We start from the raw sequence: 7,302 nt of genomic DNA on the forward strand, positions 1-7,302 counted from the left end.
TTAGATCTCATTAGTACTGTAGCTGCTCTACTGTGTGGATCTGAAACGTAAAACAATACATTGTTTTGCAAATGCGCTCCCAGCAAACAGAGGAACAGACTCTTTCATGATTCATTCACCTCAAGTGACATCACACCTGGTTGAACAGACACCTTTTGCTCTTCTGCAGAGTATTTCATAATTTACAAGGTTCAATTGCATTATATTCTTGCCTCCTTGGGAAAAAAAATGCCAATTTTTCTTTTTCTTTTCGGCAGCTCACAACATGCCAAAAAAAAGACAAAAAAAAAAAAATCCCCCAGTGCTATGCATTATTCACGACACAACCAAATCTATCTTCTGAGACTCCAAGAATAGTGATATACTTGAGGAGGCGGCTTGGTGGGAGTGCAACTGACTTAGCATAACGATAAACAATCAAAAGGAAGGTGCCGTGCAAGCAGTGTCTGTAAAGGTCAGTGCATGCTTAAAAGTGATCAGGCTGGTACGTAAACCACCCAGTGGATTTTCATAATGTAAATCATGAAGGTGCCTAATTTCGATCTATCAGCCCAGTACCAGAAGAATTCCTTTACCATTATTCATTCATAGAGTGTTTCTCTATTCACAAGTGCTCAACAGTCTCTACTGTGTTTTTTTAAAAGGCTGATTGACAAATGTAGGGCTCACCCATTCATGAGGCCCACTGAGGCAGATTGGCAGGGGTGCCCACTTCTATCTGTCCACTTACGTCCATGGCTCCTGTCTTCCTTCCACTGCTTGCACTGTAAAATGTAGAGAAGGAAAGAAAGATAGGCTAGAGTTCCTCTCCGTCACACTTCCTCTTGCACATTGCCCCCCATGTTATCATCCAAGCAGTAGGAGGAACAGAAGGGGGACAGCATATGGCACCTTGCCTCACCTTGGCACCGTTTCAAGGAGAACTTGGGCGAGCCCTGGACATACGAAGAAGAATTAAGCAGTGCAAATCTTCTAGGAGTGCCCCTCTTCACAGATCAACCTAGTGATATTGAGCATGAGTTAATGAGTGACCCTGAAAGGGAGCGCTAACTATGAGCTACAATACATCGAAAGATGCAGGAGGCAATTCAGTGAGAACATGGCAACATGGATGGAAGTGCGTATTCAAATGAGCGTCCATACTTATGTCAGCTACATGCACAGACATATTCTTGCTGGACTGGGTGTATGTATCAGAGATGTTATGATCCTTTGCTCCATCAAAAAAAAAAAAAAACTTCCCTGCACTTAGACAGCTAACACATCAAGGAGACTATTTAAGGTGAGTCTTCCCCCCCCCCCGATAACACCTTCCAGAGGGTTTGCTGTGTACATTTATTGAAGAAAAACAGCAGCAGCAGCAGCAACAAAGTGGCCTATGGTACCTTTACAGAGGAAGCCTCTGCACTGAGTTTAATAGAGCTTACTCCCAGGTTAGGAAGGACTGCAGTCCAATCCAATTTATATCCCCCTGCCAATGCAGGTGCACCAAGGAGGCATGTGCTGTATCCTATGGTGGGTGGCTGTTGGACAGGTCTTTTCAGAGTAAGCGCACTTTTGTTCACTTGCCATGGGGAAAGATTCCATAGTCTATATGGCAGTCCTCAGTTTGCTGGAAGTTGCTATGGCACTTTATTTATTTGTTTGTTTGTTTGTTTATATCCCGCCTTTATGCCCAAAGGGCACACAAGGCGGCTAACAACAATTAAAAATACAACATTAAAAACAATAATTAAAACAATTTACAAATAATTAAAAATCTTTGACTGTTTGACTGTTTGAATCTTTGACTGTACTTTGTTTAACCGATGCATCCTTATGGCTATTTTTTCAACTGTTTTAATGTTTCATTCCTGTGATGGGTTGATACAAGAGTGACAACATTCTTAGGCCTTTTATGGCTAATACCATCTATATTTTTCTTAATATGAACTTTCTAGCTGATCTGTGATTGAAAAATGCATTGAGTTGTCACATTCCCATCCTCCTTACTCACAAGGAGTCCAGGGCAATGTAAAGAGACATATCTCATTCTAGTCTCCAACAAATCTGTGATGTGGGTTAGAGATAGTGACTTCTCCAAGGTCATAAAGTCAACTAAACATGATGAATACATGGAGTTAAAGAGATTAACAGACTGCATATTTTCATTTCTGAACCTTTTCTAGGGACTACCATATTAAAATCCTTCACTTTTAGTTCTTCTGGCCTAATGCGACTGTTTTCTGCTTTTGGCAGCAAATTCATAATGTAGCCAAGTCTGACTGTTGAGTGTCAAACATATGCAAGGTTAAAATGTATTTTTCCCCCCACAGATAGGAATATGTTAAAAACTTTTATTTCTTGACATTTCAAATTTCCTGTGAAGAGTGATGCAATGCGTGAGATATGACTGCATCTTTCTTGAGAGTATTACCAGGTGGCACCTCTTTCAGTGCATTCCACTGAAAAATATGCATGGGATAAGAATGAGAAAATGAGACAAAGTACCATTTATAGAGATTAAATAATCAGACCAGGTGATTAAATATTCCTACAAAAAGAATGGGCTGTGAAGCTTTGTCAGACATAAAGCCAACATTCTGAGCTGGATTGGGCAACACATAGAAAAGAATTAGTTGAATTATTCTTCATTGTCCACAAATTCAGCAGCTTCTGATAATATACTATCAGTTACTGGAGGAAAAGATTGCAGAAAAAGCAGCCAATTTTTTCCCCAGCAGCCTTGATTCCTTCCAAGATATTCCTTTTCTCCAGCATCCATGTAAGTAAAACCCCACTAAGCTTTCAGCAAAAGTGTTGGAGGATTTATGGTATATACCAGACCAAACCAACTGTCACTCTTTGTGACTATTCTTCTTTTGAACAAAACCCTGGCCCATCTTTCAGCTAATATTCCTACTACACTTTTAAATGTCTTTCGTCCTTCCTGTTAAGGGCACATCAGATTTTAATTACCACCTATTTATTGGCTGATCCATAGCAACCAACCTGCCACATTGAAAAAGGACGTATCTTTCAGTCTTCTTTCCCTCGCTAGTGTCTTCTTGATTTGGACAGTGCATTCACTTTCACTTCAGGCAGAGTTGTGCTACAACTGGCCAAAGGTCCTAATGATGAAAGGCCAAATCCTACCCAATTTTCCAGTACCCATGAGGTGTGCATCCTGTGGTAGGGAGGTAGTCACAGAGGTCTCCTCAAGGTATGGGGAACATGTGTTCCCTTACCTCAGGGCTGTATTGTGGTTGCACCAGTGCTGGAAAGTCAGAAATGACTGGGCCCTAAATGAGGTCTCATGTGGCCAAACAGTTGCACGACATGCAACAAACTGAGTTTGTAACCTTCAGCATTTTGTTTCATGCATTAGCAAAACAAACATAGAATCACGCCTCAAGTGCAGAACATTTGCTGTTCCTCATTTGCAGCTACCTCTTCCTTGTCCACCCAGCTAGGAGGGGACTGAGAGGTGCAGCATGGCACGGCACTATGTGATGTGATTCACACCTGGTACTCTTTCCATCTGCACCCCTTACCTCCCAGGAGAGGGACCTCCACTGAAATAACTGCATGGAAGGCAGTGATCAGACCCTCACCTAAAGGAACCCTCCATAATTCCTTTAAACAAATCAGGAAGTGTGGAATGCCCCAGCAGCATTCCAAAGGTATCCCACATGGTACTAGAGTAGGGTACAGAATTATGCATGGGAAGGATAAAGTGGCTAGAGAGATGCTCTTTACACTCTCACATAACACCAGAACCAGGGGACATCCACTAAAATTGAGTGTTGGGAGGGTTAGGACAAACAAAAGAAGATATTTCTTTACTCAGCGTGTGGTTGGTCTGTGGAACTCCTTGCCGCAGGATGTGGTGATGGCATCTAGCCTGGATGCCTTTAAAAGGGGATTGGACAAGTTTCTGGAGGAAAAATCCATTATGGGTTACAAGCCATGATGTGTATGTGCAACCTCCTGATTTTAGAAATGGGCTATGTCAGAATGCCAGATGCAAGGGAGGGCACAAGAATGCAGGTCTCTTGTTATCTGGTGTGCTCCCTGGGGCATTTGGTGGGCCGCTGTGAGATACAGGAAGCTGGACTAGATGGGCCTATGGCCTGATCCAGTGGGGCTGTTCTTATGTTCTTATGTTAGTAGTGTTCTGGAAAAATGCGTCCCAGTCATTGAAGTCCCTGGATATTTGGGTCCGGTTTGTTTTTCCTTTACATGTCCAACTATAACTAGGCAACAACAGACTATAATACAGGCCTACAAAATTGAGGGAAAAGTTTTTCCCAAACTTTATGGTGGTTTGACATGAATTTGGGGTGCTGATTCCAAGACTGGCATCCGTTTTGCCCTATCACGTCTCATTTTGGAGATATTTTATAGCCTCATTAGTGAATGGTTCAAGCAGCTTCCTCACGAGGAAGCCATGGTGTAAGCTTCCTCATGAGGAAGCTGCTTGAACCATTCACTAAAGAGGCTATGCCGTGTCTCCAAAACTAGACGAAATAGGGCAGAAAGGATACCATTTTTGGAATCAGCACCCCAAATATACCCAGGAATTGGTGTAACATTTAAGGAAGCAAAATGTTTGTTGGCTTGTGCAATTAGGAAACAAACCCATGTTATATATACTATGTCTCATATCCCAGCCCTAACACTAACCTAACACTAACCTAACCCTAACATAGTGTTTTAAAAATGAAAAAAAAAATACAGTCTAATACAAATATACATCTCTCTCTCTTTGTGTGTTCCCAACAATCATGTTATAAAACACAAGTTCCTGCTGAAACAATGTAGCGGCGTCCTTGATGGTATTAAGCCATCCCATGTGAGACTGATGAAGTCATGAGGCAGTTGGTAAATCATATTTTGCATATTTCAAATCTTCTAGGACAGTGCTTCTCAAACTGTGGGTCGTGAGCCAATTTCAGGTGGGTCCCCATTCATTTCAATTATATTAGACTTGATGCTCTCATGGTGTGTGACTTCATTTGGGGAAATGTTACAGACCTGTACTTTCAACAAGCTACTATGTAAATTCTTTTAACAATGATAGTCAATGGGACTTACTCCTGGGTGAGGGTAGGATTGCAGCCTAGGAATTTTAAATAAACCTTTCCTGCTTGATGATGTCACTTCTGGTCATGACATCACTTCCGGTGGGTCCTGACAGATTATCATTATAAAAAGTGGGTCCCGTGGTTAAATGTGTGAGAACCACTGCTCTAGGATGCTATTAAGCCATCTTTTCTTTAAATATACACATATTGGGATACAAATGTCTGGCAGCCCAATCCTAAGCTGCCCCAGGGTGTGGGGCTGCGGCGGCGGCCAAAATGGCTGCCGCCGCATCCTACATGCTTCAAGCAGCTGCGGGCAGCACCTTGGGAGAAGGGGACTTTTGTCCCCTTCCCCAGGTAAACAGAGTAGCCCCACAATGGGGCTACTCGATTCACTACCAACAAAAAGGTCAGTGGTGAATCATGTGTCTCCGTGTCGGGTGGTGAGCCCAACATGGAGGCTTTGGATCTGGTGGAGAGTTGCTCCATCAGTCCTGCCTCTCTCCCACCCCACTCACTCCCCCAGGCACACCTCCCCCCACCCTCTCCCCACCTCCCCGGAACACCTCCTCCCCACCTCCTCCCATGCCCCCCGCTTACCTATCCACTGCTTGGTGGTCCACGCAACCGCCAAGTGGCAGAGGTCAGGTGCCCGCCCAGCAGTAGCCCAGCACCGGCCAGTGCTGGGTTATCACCGGTGCTCGCCCGGCATTACAGCCCGCAAACGTGCCTTATGGCAGGTTTGCGAAAGGCGGTGAGCCAGTGTGCCAAGCCCAGGATTGGGCTCTGGGATGCCAAAACAAATAAACAAATGAGCGCAAATGTCCAGGGATGCCAATGACTGGGATGCATTCAGCCGGAATGCAATGATATCTAAGACGCAGTGGTCCTGTCACTAGCCAACATTTCCAGCTCTCTTTAAAGGGATCAAGGAGAGAATGAGATAGAGGGATAAGTGTTGAACCACTGACTTCTGATACACTTCCTGTTCACTTTAACAGAGCAGAAAGCAGATGGGATTAGTTGTGTCTGTGCTGGACTGGAGGGAGGCATGTTGGGCTCTCAGTGAGAAAGTCATGCTGAGTCTGTTTCCCACTCTCCACAACCTCCTGCTCAGGGTGCGCCCACACCAGCTTTGTTACCAAATGGGCCAGCCTTATCATGGCAGCCTAAATCATCTCGTTTCTTACTGGGATATCCAGGCAAATGAATGTGTTTTGTTATAAATGTCTGCATTCAAGACAACATATTGATGAATATCAAGATCCTAGAGAAAATGATTCTTGTCTGAAGTCTTGCCTTAACTTTCTATATAATGTCCTTGAGAAACGTCTGTGGTCTCAAGACAATCATATTCACTCAGCTTTGCATACACATTTTTAAAAAAACCACTTGTTTTCATTGCAAAACTCTTTATTAACACCCTGTAGTTATTTTCTTTTTGTTGCTCTCATGCTGGCCAGAGAGCATCTCCATCCATGTAGGTATCTGCCATCATGGCAGACAATACCCTGCACATGCCTGATCTCGTCTGATCTTAGAAGCTAAGCAGGGTCAGGCCTGGTTAGTACTTGGATGGGAGACCACCTGGGAATACTGGGTGCTGTAGGCTTATACCATAGTCTTTTGAGACTGAAGGTTGCCAACCAATCACCACAGAGGGGCTTGGCATTGCCTGTGTATGAGAGACAACCACATAGGCAGAAGTTTTTTTTTATATTCTGTGACTAACAGAAGAGTTACCATGAGTTCTATGCCATTTCCTACATCAGTCTTCACAACAATTCAAGTGGCTCACCCATGAGGTTGGCTAAAATGCCTGTCGGAATGGTGTAGTGGTTTGGGAGACCCAGGTTCAAATCCCCAGTCACCCATGAAGCTTCCTGGGTGACTTTGGACCAGTCACTATCTCTCAGCCTAACATACCTCACAGGATTGTTATGAGGACAAATGGAGGGAAGGAGCTATGCACAACACCCTGAGCTCCTTGGAGGAAAGGCAGTATAAATATGTGAAAAATAAATAGAATAAATAAGTGGTAGGCAGGCATAGGTGGTGAGCTGACAAGGTGCACCCCACACTCCAAGGAAACACAATTTTGTTTTAATTGGTAAGTGGGAACCCAAGGAGACAGTATTCCATTGTAACTGGAAGTGGTGCTGCTTCTTGCTTACTCACTACTTGATCGAGCTAAGAGAGCTAGTGGCTAATGTCTATCTCTGAAATGGATCACTAG

At 43.7% G+C, this 7,302-nt stretch overlaps 1 pseudogene; it reads left to right on the forward strand.

Moving 5' to 3' along the window:
• Positions 1 to 6,556: 6,556 nt before the first annotated feature.
• LOC136637876 (5S ribosomal RNA) lies at positions 6,557 to 6,678 on the forward strand (annotated as a pseudogene).
• The last annotated feature ends 624 nt before the right edge of the window (positions 6,679 to 7,302 follow it).

Source organism: Tiliqua scincoides, chromosome 1 (genome assembly GCF_035046505.1).
Source record: "Tiliqua scincoides isolate rTilSci1 chromosome 1, rTilSci1.hap2, whole genome shotgun sequence".
NCBI classification, from domain to species: domain Eukaryota; kingdom Metazoa; phylum Chordata; class Lepidosauria; order Squamata; family Scincidae; genus Tiliqua; species Tiliqua scincoides.